Source organism: Chenopodium album, chromosome 6 (assembly GCF_948465745.1).
Source record: "Chenopodium album chromosome 6, dcCheAlbu1.1, whole genome shotgun sequence".
Classification (NCBI taxonomy): Eukaryota; Viridiplantae; Streptophyta; class Magnoliopsida; order Caryophyllales; family Amaranthaceae; genus Chenopodium; species Chenopodium album.
In genome coordinates, this window is record NC_137839.1 from 63355526 (window position 1) to 63373123 (window position 17598).

General features: G+C 33.3%; 1 pseudogene across 1 annotated transcript; it reads right to left on the reverse strand.

Moving 5' to 3' along the window:
• Positions 1 to 8249: 8249 nt before the first annotated feature.
• Positions 8250 to 13972, reverse strand: LOC145635004 (protein SRG1-like; annotated as a pseudogene). The gene is made up of 4 exons (XR_014113732.1): positions 13592 to 13972; positions 12583 to 12831; positions 9569 to 9893; positions 8250 to 8632 (listed from the first exon to the last, which is right to left on the reverse strand). The product of XR_014113732.1 is annotated as a protein SRG1-like (transcript).
• Positions 13973 to 17598: the final 3626 nt, after the last annotated feature.

Sequence of the window (17598 nt, forward strand, 5' to 3'; positions counted from 1 at the left end):
AAGGCGTGAAAGGTAGAACTGTTTGAGGGTTTGGCCCCAAAATCAACTTTATTTCATTTAATTTAATTTAGTTATTTTATTATTTTCTTGAAGTTACTAACTCGTTTATTATTTTGTAGTTGCAAACAAACAGATTCAAAGTAAGGATCATGCTCCTTTTATTATTATTATTTTTCTAACGATTTTATGTTGTTGGAGTTGTGATTAAATTGGTTTTAATATTAATGTTTATTCTATTATATTTATTTTGATCACCATATTGCATGTTAAAGGGAATATGTAATTGAAAATCACGCCTAATAAGATAATTTGGACAACCGGTTTAGGTTCCTTTTTAATCTTGTTGTTAATTCAAGTGATCACCATATTTTAGAATTATGCGTGCATTAATATTCAACCAATTTAGTTAAATAATAGTTTGGAGCGAATTGAATTATTGTTTGTATGCCTTTGAGATCACATGAATACTTTTCAATATAAGAATCGAGTAGAGGCCAATACGGGCGAATGTGACTCCATGACTCACTTCGTACCATCATCCCCGATCCTCCTTTCGTGGTTCCGAACCATATGGAGTTAGTAATCTCATGGATTATGAATGGGGTGTAACCTTCACGGGTCAATCGTTGTTGCCTATCGTTGTCCCTTATCGTGGTTGCCTTTTTATGATCCGTGAACGGTTTACAAGTTCCTTAAAAACTTGTTGGCGGCTCCCTACTTTCCTTGTCCCTAATCGTATATGTCAATTCCCACTTCCTATGAGTGCCAAGCATATTCACACATGCTTTTAACGTAGGCGCACTTCGAGCGATGTCTACAGTTTAGTTTATTTTAGTTTAATTATGTATGTTAGTTTATCTAGTTAAATGTATTTGTTAGTTTAGTTTATTTTGATAAAAATAATATGTTGTTTATTGTTTACTTATTTGTGTATATCAATTTAATTATGATTATGATATATTTGTTTTATATAATGGATGTGTTATGTAATTTATATATTTTGATGAAAGTGATCCCTATACTTAGTAAATAGCTACTTTAATATGATTACAAGTCATAACCACCTATAACTATGTAATAGTGAGATGATTTGAGAAATAATGAGTTTATTACTCAAGAAATGTGGAAAATAGGCAAACTAGAAGTCACTTAAGCCACTTATGGATGTGTTTGGAGGAAATGGTTCCTTAACTTAAGTAATTGGTCTTTTTATGTTTTTTCAAGTCATTTTCACTTTCAATTACTTATAATATAAATGATTTGAGAAAGAATGACTTCATTAGTTAAGAAATAAAGAAAATGGGCAAACTAGAAGACATTTTTTACTTACTTGCCTCTATTTTGATGAAAATGATCCCTATACTTAATAAATAACTTTTTTTTTTATGTGATTACAAGTCATAACCACTTATAATTATGTAATAGTGAGATGATTTGAGAGAGAATGAGTTGATTAGTTAAGAAATGAAGAAAATAAGCAAACTAGAAGCAATTTTTGTTTAGGAAAATACACTTTAATAATCCCAACTATTGGCGATTTACTTTTAATAATCCCAACTAAGGTTTAATAACTAATAATCCCAACTATTGGGTATGTTTGCCAAGAGTAGTCCCAATGACCAGTAACCTATTAAAAAGAAAATTTTTTAAAAAAAAAATTTACATGACAGCATTTAATTGCTCCAAAATAAATAAAAAATTAAAAAACAAAACCCAAAACCCATCCCCAGCTACCTCCTCCTCTTTCCCCCCACCGTGAAACCCTATGGTCCAACCCCAGGCCACTTAAAACTGGTCGACGACCTCCCCTAACCTCCTCAAAATGGCCGACCGGCCTTTTCAACCCCCAAAATGATCAGCCATTTGTGTAGTGTTGCTTGAATTTCTTGGAATTGGGAGTTGTGAGTTGCGTGGTTATGGTGGTCGGGTTTGTGCGTAGTTGGTATTGGTGGCTATTTGGGGTTGAGCGTGAGAAGGGAGGTGGCTATTTTAGGGTCAGGGTTGGGTTTTCAGTGTAGTTAGGTAGTTTTCCGGCGTAGGTAGCGATTTTCGGGGTGTAGGCTGCGATTTTGGGGTGGTTATTATAGGTTTTTTTGGCTTGTCAAACGATGGAGGAGGCAAGAGGGAGAATGGTCGGGATGAGGGGTCTGGTGCCGGTCACTTTCAGGGGTGAAAGGAGACGGTCGGCGGTCCGGGGGCTGGGCTAGGTTTGGGCTTCGCGGTGGCGGAAAGGGACAGTGGTGGCTGGGAGGTTTTTTTGTTTTTTTTTTTTCTAATTTTCCTTTTTTTTTAATTTTTTTTAAAAATTTTATACCAATCACGTGCTGACATGTGGATTGGTTACCTGTTACAAAAAGTCATTGACTTGGTGTTGACCAGCTGGGACTACTCTTGGCAAACATACCCTATAGTTGGGATTATTAGATAATAAACCTTAGTGTTGGGATTATTAAAAGTAAATCGTCAATAGTTGGGATTATTAAAGTGTATTTTTCCTTTTGCTTATATGGCTCTATTTTGATGAAAATGATCCCTAAAACTTAGAAAATAACATCTTTTATGTGATTACAAGTCGTAACCACTTATAACTTTGTAATGGTGAGATGATTTGAGAGAGAATGAGTTCATTAGTTAAGTAATGAAGAAAATAGGCAAACTAAAAGCCATTTTGGCTTTACTTGGCTCTATTTTGATGAAAATGATCCCTAATACTTAGAAAATAGCTTCTTTTATGTGATTACAAGTCATAACTACTCATAACTATGTAATAATGAGATAATTTGAGAGAGAATGAGTTCGTTAGTTAAGTAATGAAGAAAATAGGCAAATTAGAATCATTTTGGCTTTACTTGGCCCTATTTTAATGAAAATGATCCCTTAAACTTAGAAAATATCTTCTTTTGTGTGATTACAAGTCATAACCACTTATAACTATGTAAGAGTGAGATGATTTGCAAAAGAATGAGTTTATTAGTTAAAAATATGAAGAAAATAGGCAAACTAGAAGTCAATTAAGTCATTTTTTGATGTGTTTGGAGAAAAATGGTTCCTACAATTAAGTAATTGGTCTTTTTTTTTGTGTGTGTTTTCAAGTCATAGCCACCTTCAAATAATTAAAATATGAATGATTTGAGAGAGAATGAGTTCTTTAGTTAAGTAATGAAGAAAATAGGCAAACTAGAAGGCTTATTTTCTTTACTTGTAACTTATGTTGTTGGTAATTTTTTAAAACAATATATGTTTGTATAATGTATATCTTATAAGGGAACTACCAGAAGAAGGTTGAAGAAGCCACCACTCAAGGGATTAAAAAGAGTTTAAACGAGTTGTATTGGGAGATTGTGGGTGGTCGCAACAAGAAGGGTCGTGTAAGGGGAGTTGGCTAAAGTGCAGAGTTGAACTATGGCAACCGAATGAGTCGAGTTTCCATGTCTTCACAACAGTACACACTATCCGTTGTTTATCAGATGCAGGCTCAAATGGAGCATAGGGTGCAGGCTCTTTCGCGGTGAAATCTGGAGTGAAATGGAAGCTTAGATGCGAACTCGAATTCAAGCTGAAGTGGCCTAAATAGAGAGGAGATCCCAGGAGAGGTGGGATGTGTTCATGAGTCGATTCGCCAGCAACGACACATGTTCCACCATTCAACCTCAGCATCGAGACCCCAAGGACGAACCAGGTAGTGGAGAAGTAGGTCAGGTTACCCCGATGATTGTTTAGCCTAGCTTTTGTTTATGAAGTATGGACATGTACTTAATTTGAATTATGTAGCTTTCGATTATGTTCCCACTTTTGTAGAAATGACTATATTATGTAGCTTTTGATTATAATCAACTCTAACTTAGCTTTTATGGATATATATATAAATATTTTCATAATTCGATTATTATTTTAATTATAACAGGAATTAGGTGCAGGAGTATAGGATTTGAGTGATGCGTATTTTTTTTAAGAAAATAAATCTGAATTTGTTGAATTGAAATCTTATTTTCGACGCAAATACTACATCTTAAATCCTTCGGAAATACGCATTTGCGACGGAATTACTTGATAAAAATCTGTCGCAAAAATCAAACATTGCGAGGGGTTTATATTCCGTCGCAAATCTGCAACGCATATTTCCGTCGTAAATTTGCGACGGAATTCTTTCCCTCAAAATGTTTGATTTTTGCAAATAACTGGTTTACGACCGAATTTTTCGTCGGCAAAGCAAATCAACGATGGAATATATCTGTCGGAAAATAGCGGCGGATTTAGAATAAAAGTCAAAATCCACATCAACATAATTAAATCCGTCGGAAAAGTGATTTTCGGCGGAATTTTCCTCGAAAATTCCACTTTTTCCTAGGAATTGTTTTCCGACGGACCGTAACGATGGAATTCCGTCGAAAAGATGATTATTTTCGATGGATTTTAAACCTCTACCGACGGGTATTTTCAGTCGGGAAATGGCCTAATTCTAGTAGTGTAATGTTAGCTACCGCTAAAGTATTATAGTGATAATTCAAGACATATATAATAGTTTATTAATTGAAACTGAGAAACAGCATACTCCTTAATAATACAATTACGGATTCTAAAACTTATAGCCAAAAAAGTAATTTATTTCATGCATAGCCTGACTACTACTACTACTTTGTTAATTCGTTAATAAACTAAGCCCAAAACTAATGTGTAATTGATACAACTATATAAATCTCTGATCAAACAATAAGGCAGTGAGTGAAGTGTAAATTAAAGATTTAATATGAATATAATCCAACCACAAAAGATAATTAAGGGTTATTGATAAAAGATATATATATATATATCATCAAATAAACAAAGTATATAGTAATCACATGCAAGTATACAGTGAAAAACAAATACATGCATGATGATACGGGGTATATGATCGTGAATATATATAATCAAATTTATGGAATTGTAGAAGTAAATAATAAATAATACAATATAGCCATGAATGATTTTATTTAAAAAAAAAAAGCTATTTTATGACGTAAGAGTTTAGTGGATAATAATCCGTTCAATTAACCAAAAATAATACGCATATGAAAGAATACAAGTTAAATAATAGTGACTTTATTAAGTTATAGCAATCAAGTAATCAATATAAGTTTGGCATATTAAATCATAGTGCATCAAAAATCTCATACAAATCACCAGTTCTCTTGAAAAATATAGCACATACATTCCAATTTACATTCATTCCAATTTACGTTCATTCCAACTTATATCTACCGAAAATTAATTAATAACGAACTAAGCATTGGAGTATATCTGTATATGTGTACCTTTCTTTATGTTTGAGCTATGACTATAATCAAACGTGCAGGACTCTTGTTGGTTTTACAGTGAATAATCCTATTTTATGCTCAATTGGATATAGAGTGGTGCTGATAACATGTTGTGAAATAAAGGTAATATGAGGGAAATTAGGGAGAGAATTGATCATTCTATTATTTCATATATTAAGGGATATATATACATACACAATAACCAGGGTTTTTATGGAGAAAAATAAAACCATAGACCTAGATTGTCTAGAGAATATAAGGGCATAATGAATATCCACAAATATTTTTTTTAACAGTTACGCCATTATAAATGAGTTATTTACTTATATTGTCAAGTCCAATTTCTAATGTACATGATCAAACCCTTATAACCTTAAGGGTGTTGTCACTGTGTATATATAGCTCTCTCTACTTCATCTAGGGAAAGAGGAAACAAGACTGTACCATAAAATATTGAAAACCTCACAAAAACTCTAAACCTCTCAAGAGAAAACCTCTTGAAGCTTAGAAGAATAACACCAACAAGCATTCGATATGTCGTTCTACTCTAGAAGATCACCTCTGGAAGAGATCAAGCCTCGACGATCTTCAACATGGAGGAAAGTAAGAATAACATACATCAAATCATCAGGCACATCATAAGTTCATGTCTCTACATCAAATATATCTTCGATAAACAATCAAGCCTCCTCTGCCCTCAATCAAGGGTTCAAGCCAAAGTAAAACTAACACTTTATTTCATTTATTTAATCTATATTGTGCAAATTTAAAATTTGTGTTTACAGTCATCTCTACTTGCAACCTTAAACCTAAGATTTGTTCCAGCTTCTATTACAAAGGCCTCAACTCTTAAAAAGTGTCTCCTTATTGAGTTCACTAAGGAATAATAAGAAGTACTTCCTTTATCCCTTTGTAATTTACTCCAAAGGGGTGGAGTTGTGTTTTGATTTTTGGTTGTAAAGAGTTCATGAGAGAGAAAAATAGTGGGGTTACATATTAGTAGTTAGTTATGAGTGATCCCATAACCAAATGTAGTATGGAGCAAACTTAAAATGACATACTAAAAAGGAAAATAGGGCAAATGCTTAGGGAGAAGGGGCATTCATATTAAGGTTGAATTGATAAACTCGTATTTGTCAACACAATTAATAATAGGGCTTTTTGTCAAAAACTACCTAATAAATCTCATATTTTGTGAGAAACTACCTAATAAAAAAAATGTTGTAATAAACTACCTTATAAAGGTAAAATGTTGTAAAAAACTAGCTTAGAAAAGGTAAAATGTTGTAAAATACTACCTATATCGAATTTTCACCGTTGATTTGCCTCAAAACACTCCCAAAACCACCGCTTTCATTCCCAACACTAACACAACTTACATGAAATCGTCTCCGCCATCACCACATCTAAACCACCTTTCAACCCCAAAACCACCACCTCTAACCCTTAAAATCATCAACCCGAAATACTATTCTACCTTCACTGACTCGAAATATCCTCCAACCACCCTGAAAATACCCTTACCACCTTGAAAACCAACCCTCACGGTGGTTTTGGGGGTGTTCTAAGGTAGACCAACATATCCTAAAATTAAGACAACGGTGGAATTTCGATCAAAGTTAGTATATTACAACATTTATTTTTTATTAGGTATTTTCTTACAATATTTTTTTATTAGGTAGTTTCTCACAAAATTTAGGCTGGATTAGATAGTTTCTCACAAAATATCCTTAATAATATTTGGAAAGCGCCATAAAACATATAATAAGTGGCCTAATAATAACCCATATTTTCTCTAGATTCTTACTTCCTTAGATGTTTCCCTGGGGAGTAGGGCCTATTTACCTATTAAATAAAATTAGCTAACCCCCCCCCCCCCCCCCCTCCAATTAAAAAACTCCCTACTTTCAAACTTAGGTTTTCAATAGCTAAAATTACTCAGGAACTTAGCTAGCTAATTTGATCTTTTTCCTTAAATTAAATTTATTTATTATGTTAGAAATTTTTGTTGTAAGAATACGATATTTAATGAAAGATCTCATGATATTTGCACCGTGGAACAAAATTCACCATTTTAAAAGCAAAATCACTACCACCAGTATAGGTTTCTTAGTGAAATTTCCCCTAATATTAACACAACTTTCGTTGTAATCCGTGCACCTGATCGAACTCAAAAGATGAAGTTGCTACAATCCTACAAGAAGCATTTCAATAATGAGGCAAATGCTTTTTTATATTTAACGAACAAGCGAAAAAGAAAACAAATAAGAGAAAATTGTGAAAAATGACCTTTTAAGCGGTTGACTTTTTGAAAAGGACCTTTTAAGTGAAAACTTGTGAAAAAAGACCTTTTAATTTGTATTTTGTTTGTATGGCGTACTTGGGTGAGCTTGTGTGGTGGTCAACGCCGGAGCTCCGGCGTTGACTATCCCATGTTAATTAGTCACGTGACTTATTTTTAAAAAAATCACCAAATTTACCTCATTTCTCGACCTAACCCTTTCATTGGTTAAATAAGTCACGTGACTAGTACGGGATAGTCAACATCAGAGCTCCGACGTTGACCACCACGTAAGCTCACCCAAGTACCATATACAAACAAAATACAACTTAATAAACCTTTTTTTTCACAAGTTTTCACTTAAAAACTCCTTTTTCAAAAATTCTTTTTTTCACAATTTTCTCAACAAATAAATATACTAACTCGTCATCCAACGGACCAACGCACCTGAATTCTGATTGGGCGCGAGATTTTGCTCTAGAAACAAGCGAAACCGCCCAATATCCGTACCGCTGTTGCATCAATGTTAATGGTCAAACCCCTCATCAGTACCTTTTGGAAACAACTACCACAAATAAATTAAAGATGGAGGAGTTAATATATAAGATGAAGTGTTTTTTGTAGTTTGTTGTCTATCAACATAAACTAGTTTTTGGAAACAAATTTGTACATTATTGTTTTCATAAGAGACGAACTTAGTTTCCCTCGAGCTTTATTTCAAACACTCCGAGTATTACTCGTCCCACACACAATACAATCATATATAGATCTTACTACTTGGCTTTCCGTAATTTTAATTGGTGTTGAGATCTCCTTGTAATCTCATAACATCTAGATATGATTTTCCATTGAGCTTTCTTGCAAAGAACCCCTTGTATTGTTTCAATGGTTCCGTTCGGAAAAGTGGAGGGTTAAGGGGACCAACAATGCTCTTAGCTGGTCCTATATCATAATCAATGTTGGAGCTATGAAATGTGGCAACTGATATCCTCTCTTTCGCGGAGTTCACTGTTGCCCTGTGCTCAATACTCCGATATATTCCATTGCTCAAAACCTGTCAACCAACAATGAAGCCAATTTACATGCTTCTATTAGGGGAATACCATTTATTTACATTAATTACATGTTTATAAAAGGATCACATTCTCTCTAGTTGATTTTATCCCAATCTCACCTTTAGTTTAAAACACACAAGCTAGCTAGCTTAGGTAGCAATACTAGAATAGAATAGTGGGAATAGATTCAAAAGTGTAAACCTTACATGAAGTATGTTTTTTAAGTATGGAGAATGTGTGAGGAAGGACCTTTTAAGAGGTTGATCGACTTTGTGAATAAAGACCTTTTAAGACAAAAGTTGTGAGAAAGGACCTTATTAGTTGTGTGAAGTTGTGGAAAAGAATTTTGGTTGGTTTTCCGACTAGTCAAGCATGACTCCGACATTGACTATCATGTTCAATTCCTAGCACATGACACTTAAAAAATACCTTTTCATACTTTTTCCCCATATTTTCCTCCATTTCAAACAATCCCGTGCTAGGCACATGAGGGGAAACGAGGGGGAATAAAGTAATTGGGAGTCTTTCTTTGAGGGTGCCCCAATTTCTCATGGTGAGAAACAAATCTTGTTTCTCACATGGCATTTTCGTAAATAAATCAACAACTTTATTCAACTGTTGAGCCCGCTATAATGAAAAAGTTATTGATTTATTTACGAAAATGCCCTCATGAGAACCAAATTTCGTTTCTCACCATGAGAAACAGGGAATTTCCTTCTTTCTTCAGTGTCAGATGCTAGGTACGTGAAAGTCAACGCTAGAATTAGACGTTAACTAGCAGGAAAATCAGGCAATGTTCCTCTTCACAACCTCACACAACTTATAATTAAGGTCCTTTCTCATAACTTTTGTCTAGGTCCTTCTTCAGAAAGTCGCTTTCTTAAAAAATCATTTTTCACTAATTTCTCATTAAGTATTGTTATTAGCAAGAATACCTCCATACAATCCCCAAGATTTGCCACAAAAGCATTCTCAAGGGGTATAACGGGCACCCAGTTCCCATCTTTCTTAACTTGGAGGCCTTGGATGTCATTCAATTGATAAAGGATTGTGAGAGAATCTGCATCCGAGTGAGGCGTGATCCCTATGGCTTTGTGAGGCTCGGGGCATGGTGGATAGTAATTCATTCTTATGGATTGCCATCCTTCACCGAATAACTCTACCATCTCGCCCTCGTTGATCCCTAGTGCTTTAGCCATATGGTTCAAGATAGTCTGAGCCAAGCCCTTCATTGCTACTGTATAAGCTTCCATGGTAACCCTATCACACATTAATATAATCAACTTGTGGTGAACTGGTGACCTAGGACCGAGGTGAGCAACTGTTTAATCGTTCAATAATAATAACATATATAATGTAATGGAAACAATTTCTACAAACATATATATAATGCATTATCACATGTACAATCTAGTATTGCATTAACAATCTCATTTATTAGTAGTAGGTAGCCAAAAAGAGATTTCTAACATTGAATGTTTGGCAAAATATGTCATAAGCTGAAATCAAGTATATACAAATGGTATTATGGTAATAGATAATACAAGTATATTTGTCATCATTGATTTATATTGCAATGAAAGTTTAATTGATGTTGATTTATTATTTATGAGTCCTTTTTTATGTGAGTCAAATTCATTAGAAGTGAGAAATAATGACAAGGCCGGAAATCCTCACTCGCAAAGAGCCCTTGATTAGATTTAATCTCATGACCTTATAGTCATATAAGATCGAGGCTAAATCCTGTCAAACCTTTCTTGTATGATAAAATGACATCGATATTATCCATAATACTTCCAATTAAAGATTTGTTTTATACGGAGTATGAGGTGAAGAGATGAGTAAGATACACACCATATAATGTTTCGTTGTTGGAACTTCGAATGTCCTGTGTTGAATACACGAATATTTGCTTAGACTTGTGTAAACGACACATCAAATTTAATGTCATCCCTATTGTTGTCTATGCCGGCTTGCATGGTTCTTATCCATTGTTGTCTATTGTTGTAGAAAAAGCAGTCACGGCAACATAAGAAAATGACCGGTACGTATTTTAATAAGTGTTACACTTACTAAATATAGTCATATTTTAATAAATATTCCATTTTTTTTAAGAAAAAACTATACTTTGATACTCTGTATTATATATATTTTTTTTCTTTATGGTGCCCACTTAACCCACTGCTATTTTTTTGTTACCAACTTAGGCCCCCTACCATGCACGATAAGTTCATTCAATTTTTTTTTTTTTTTTTTTTTAAAAAAGTAACTAAATTTAACAAATAAAATTTGATAAACATAAACATCAAATATGAAGAAATTATATAGTCATAATCTATATTAAAAGACAAAGCAAAATATTAATATATATTATCATAATTAGATTAAAATATGGTCAGTGTTATTAAGGTTATGCTGCACACAAAACACACTTAAAAATTTAAGTCATGTTTAATATAAAGTAAGTTCATTAATATCAATTAAATGAATCAATTTTATTATGAATTATACTTCCTCCATTTATTTTTAGTTGACACGTGTCTTCAGTCACGTTTGTCAATGCACAAATTCAATCATTTATATCTTTAAATAGCAATAAGCATAAATTATAAAAAGTTTATATTTAAAAATATACATTGTGACGAATCTAACAAAATCTCATTTGACTATATTTTTCTTCACATATAAACCAGAAAATACGGTCAAAGGGAGGTGTGTGGATAATGATAAAGTCAAAACGTGTTAACTAATAAAAAAATAGAGGTAGTATTATTTTTTTGGAAAAATCTAACAATAATCCGGTTAAAGTAATTTCATTAATATCAATTGTATGAATCAATTAAAAAAGGGTTACGCTAAGATTTAGGTAATTCTTTAAAAAAAATAAAAAATAAAAAAATAAAAAATAAAAAGATTTTAGGTAAATATGTATGGAAGAATTAAAAACATCTAATAAAAAGAAAAATATTTATTACAAAGAAAATATAAAAGATTTGAAAGAATATTATTATACTTGCATTATACAAATATTCTAAAAACATTTTTTGCTAAAAAGCAATGGGAATTTTGAATGGAAAAAACAGAACCATGATATGACACGTGTCACCTCCGGTGTTTGTTTTATTATTAATTAATTAACTAGCCTTCTGGCCCGTGCAATGCACGGGTTATTCTTATAAAATTGTATTGAGAGATAAGTGAGGAAAAATATCAATAAGCTTTTTTTTTTTTGAAGAAAAATATCAATAAGTTATTATAGGGTATAATATGTTATCGGAAACATGATTAAAGAAATTAAAATTTTGGAACTTTAATCGAAAAAGTGGCTTAAATAGAAGGTGGAAGAGCTTAAATTAAAGAGAGAATGGGAAAAGGTTTAAATAAAGGGGAGAGATGAAGATGAAGAGATAAAGTGTGTATGAAAGATGAAGTATAAGTTTAATGAAAAATGACATGTGACACTATGGTTAGAGAAGTGTAATAGAATAGATCAGGACATGTATCTTTCTTAGTTTCTTGGTTATAGTTTTTAAATACTAAGTATAGATATAGATATAGATTAAGTTATTGATTGATTAATAATGATTATTTCTTTCCGCTCACATTCATTAATTTTCAATAAATTTGAATGTGGACTTCATTATTAAATTGCCTAAAACTATATGCCCATAAAAGTGTAACTCTTATTAAAATAAGAAGTATTATTTTCCGACTTATTTTATCTTTAAAATTGCTGTAGAAAAATAGTCACCACAACATGAAAATTATTAGTAATGTATGTGGGCCGACTTATTTGATATAATTGAAATAACTACCTTCATTTAGTTTAATTTATTTGCAATAAGGGAAAAAAAATATGTCTTTATTGCAAATTAAACGAGAGGTAATATTTTAGAAAAAGAATTTGTCTGATTTTTGCATCTGATTAAAGAAAGAGTTAGAGAAAAACCTGATATTTTGAGGCAAATTATCAAAAAGATGAGGCTTTCTTAATTTAAGAGGAAGAGTGGTGACGTAGAACATATCACACCAGTCAAGTTTTTGGTCTTCCGAAACCACAAACAACTGCCCAAATCCTTCTTGATTGTCTTGTTGTTGCCATAATTTCTTCTTTTCCTCCATTGGAAGCTTCAAAAAATTAGTTACCTCTTCCTTGAATGTTTCTAGCAATGAAATGCTAACCCCAATGGTTTATCACCTGTTAAAATTGTTGAACACAATAGATTGGTTTAGCTATATACCTCCTCTGTTTTCTTTTAAACAACACATCACTATTTCGGCACGCACTAACCACTAAGGAAGAGATTAAGTAATGTAAGAGGACAAATTAAACAAAATAATTTATACATATAGAGTATGTTCTCTTCGGCTTAATTTCAGTTCATTTTAGTTCAGTTCCTAATTTTTTTCTCTCCTAAACAATTTAGTTCAATTGAGTTCAACTCAATTCACTAAATCAGAACAGGCCCCTAGAACTTAACCTTTCTAAAATCTTGGTGTTAACATTATTTTGATAAAATAGTTTATTTATCTGGTCTAATCATCTCCCGAAAAGCGTGTCAAAAAGGTATGTTGCATTTAAAAGTAAACAAAGGAAGTACTTATGTGTTTCTTATCTAAATTCACAAATTCTTGAATATGGCAGCCTTATCTTTCGTTCATTGTAAGACGGGTTACAATTATCCTAAAATGATTTAAAGTTGCCAGTATTACCGTATACAGTATAAAAGTTACCATTTTTAACATTTATTACCCTTTAAAAATATTCACACTCCATAATAATGAATCTAATTGATTAATCATATTATCTTTTATAACATATTACATGTATCTAATAGAATATACACATTAAACTACGATCAGATTTATTACAAATTAAAAGTTACACTTGGATTAATGGGTTAAAGCTACAGCGAAATAGCCTTAAGAGTTGTGTAAGTTTAAGGAAAAATAAGTACCTGGAAAAATCCCCACTCTTTGCAAGCAAGATGAAGTTTGTCTAATTCAGAGTCCTTAGAATCAGCATGAAGAAGCCTTTGAAGATCAATCACCGGAACTGATACCGGGGATGTTTGATCAATCGGACAGTCGATCGTTGAGTCGTTGTCGTTCTCTTGAACTCTCACGTACCTAGAAGGAACATGGGTGATGGACTCCTTAGCTAGCTCTTGTACGCTTGGCACTATAACAGATTTTCCAAAGTTAACCACTTCTACTGTTTTGTTGTTCTCCATCATTTTTTATTATGTTCTAATCCACCTAAACCTTAGAATCAAGTTAAATAAGATGTATATATACTTGTATGATATATTTCGTCTTCAATGAATATATGCAAACGATTCTACACCACAATATTAGTTTTTAGCCGAGTTAATATTGTTCTTTGTCCTTTTTTGAATTACTAGTTGGATGGTTGCGTGCATAACCAACTTTCAATCCTTAACCCCTAAAATATAAGTAGTACAGTTACTGTTCATTTCTCGGTATTGTAGCTTAGTAACAGTTATTTACCGATATTACCCTCGTTTGCTGATGTGTTTTTTTTTTTTTTTTTTTTTTTTTTTTTTTTTCCCACCTGTTCTTATTTCGTCAGCTTGTTTGTGCCCCGTGTAATTACCTTGTTTCCTTCGTCTTGTTGCCTAAGAGTGTTCGTTTTCTTGGTGTTGATGGCTGAAATGGTTCCCTTATTCTCTCAGCCGTTCGTTCTGATTAATTTGAGGTTGCGGCCTACAGAATATGGTAAATTATTTAGATATTATTTCGTGTCTTGGGTACTACCACTTGTTTAATCTTGTTGAGGATGGTGTTTTGGGGTTTTCTTCTTGTGAGCTTCTGTATAAGATCCAGGCGGTTGTTCCGGGTTGCAGTGATAATGGCGTCTGTGGGTGTGGACTTGGAGTTTAGCGTGGGCGACGGTGGCATTATTGCGTTAGTAAGTGTTTATTAATAATATGTTATTGTTACATTGTTCATTTATGTTATTATTATTGTTGCTTTGATTTTCGGCGTTGTTGGTGTGATAATATTTTTGATTATATGATATTCAAATCAAATGAAATTCAAATCATATTACCATCAAATTATCTTTTTGAACCTAAAGTTAAATATTTGATTTTTGTGAATTAGCAGACGATTCGATATTGCAGACATTAAATTACTTTGCTCGGTTTGTGGAATTAACAAAAGTTAGTATTGTATCTACGGTACAAACATTGCTGATATTTGTTATTGTTATTATTGGTACTTTTGATTATCTTTCGTTTTGGTGAGGGTGATGTGATATTTTCGATTATGGTTGTAATTAGTTTTGTGGGCACAGTTAATGTTCACTTAGGAGGGGTAGTTTATTTTAATATTGTATTGGTTTTTTGGGTGGGGGGTTGGGTGATGGGGGTGGTTAGTGTAAGAAGACTAAGAACTCTCTTAACTGTACTTTGTATGTACTTTTGCTTGTTTTGTTGAGAAATCCCTTTCGAATTCCTTATTATGGGGCATTAGAACGTGGAACTTTAGTGGGGAGGTCTAATAATTTGTTTTTTATGGGGAAGGCTCTAACTTTTGTAGGTATATTATACTTTGTGTGTGTGTATATATACATACATACATATATATATATATATATATATATATATATATATATATATATATATATATATATATATATATATATATATATATATATATATATATATATATATATATATATATACAAGTTCTTTGGATTTTCATTTTTTGCGGTTTCTTTTTCTCATAAGAAAAGTTTGGTTAAGGTATTCAGATTTGAGAGCTTGGTTTTGGAGCATGATTTTTGCGTCATAAATGGTTGTGCTTATTGGACTTGAACCTAATATTGCTAAATCTAAGAACGCTTTTACCTAATACAATGTTTACTTGTTTGAACATTGAAAAAATATGGTTGCAATACTATGGAACATGTTCATCTCTATCTATGTTCTGTGTTTCTCTGGTGTATTTTAGATGCTGCCTTGTGTATTGTAGGATGACACGTCTATTTGATAATATGGTTATGTGTAGTGTTTTGAAGTTGAGTTGCAATTGGATTATCCTTGACTGGTGTCCTTCTGTTAAGTTAAAATAGATTATGTTTGTTTAATTCCTGTATATCCTTGGTTTTTTAATTGGTAGACTCTTAATGACGTTCGCTGTGAATGGTATGCTCTTTTGTTGGGAGAAATAAGGGGGGGTTTATTGGATTTATTGTTGGGCTGATGGGTTTAAGAGTATCAATTAGTATTATTTTTTTGCATTATCCTTGAATGGTTTCCTTCTGTTGAGTTGAAACAGATTATGTTGGTTTAATTCCTTAGATTATTACCAGGAAAGAGAATCCTTAGTTTAAGTTAAAATAGATTATGTTGGTTTTATTGTTTAGATTATTACTAAGAAAGAGAATCCTTGATTTTTTAATGGGTAGGATCTTAACAGTGTTTGCTGTGAGTGTTATGCTCTTTTGTTGGGAGAAAAAGGGGGGGGGGGGTGTTATTGAAAGATTATGCTGGTCAAAGGAATTAGATTATTACCAAGAGAGAGAGTCCCTGGTTTTTTAATGGGTGGGATCTTGATGGTGTTTGCTGCAAATGGTATGCTGTTTTGTTGGGAAAAAATGTGGGGGGGGGGGGGGGGGTCTATTGGATTTATAATTGGGTTATGTTTAATGATGTTGCTGTTGTGTGGCCTTAATGTAGTTAGTCGGATTTTCATTGCTATACTAAACTGTACTCTAATCTTGCACAGGTCATTTTGCTGCTGGGGTTTGGGCTACTTCCATTGTTGCCGTCTGCACTGCCTGCTATAGGTATTTATTGTTATTGTAAATGATTTTTGGGTTCTCTGACATGTTTAGTTTGTCTTGTGTGTATTATTGTTTCTTTTTTGTAGGCTTTTTGTTAACCTGTGTATTGAAGTGCATGTAAACTGTTTTTTGATAGGGATATTTACATAGCTTTGCTCTGTTGGAGTGTGTTTGTTTTTCTGACTTCATTGGTGCTGGTGTGTGTGTATTAGTGTTTGATTTAGTTGATTAAAGGTACAAGTTATGGATTGTGTTGCAAAATCAATCTCTATCCCGTTTGGGCCGCTGTTTGAGCGTGTAACTGATTGTCTACAATTTCCAAAGCCTGTTTATGGTCTGAGGCCTGGTGGGAAAAATAGTGTGTATGTGCGCGTGCGGTTGGTAACTGGTCCTGGATGCATTTATTATTTTGGGGGGGGGGGGGGGGGGGGAGAGTCTACTATAGAGGCATCACGTGAAAAGGCGGCTCAGAAAGCTGTTCATGGTTTGATGAAGCGGTATGGTGTTATTGTTGATGATTTTACTTTTGAAAAGGTGAAGATGTATGAGCTTTGTGGGAGTTTATTTGCTCGTAAGCGTGGTGTCCTTGTCCATGATGAAAAGAGCATATCTAAGTGTTTTAGACGGGAAGTTGCTTATGGGAAATCTTCTAATGGGGTTGTTCACGTGACAATGGATTTTGTTAGTTTCTTAACTAATGTTGTTAAGAAGACTGCTGCTTTAATTGTTTCCTTTGAAACAGTGTTGGTTGAGAGCAAGGCATTTATATGCTTAAATGCCGGATAATGATAAGCTGTTCTTCCACTGGAGAAGATTTGGAATGTGTTTTTAGTGACCCATGTTCTGAGGTCAGTGTAGCTGAGCAACAGGCTGCGAAGAAGGCTATTTGCTTTCTGGCATGTCGGTTCAATTTAGTTGTTATTGATGCAAATTATGGGAATACAATGGCTGCTCATGTTGCTAGCCTGATGTGGAGTGAGAGGTGTTTGTTTGCAAGAGCGTCAATTATGGATGGGGCAAACATTGTGTCGGATGTGTCGACAGCAGACAGCCATGAATGTTTTACTCCAACAGATGAGCACTCACAGATTCCTGTTTCAGAAGTTCCTCCTCAACCTCCAGCGAAACAAGGGGGAAATAAGCCGCGACCTT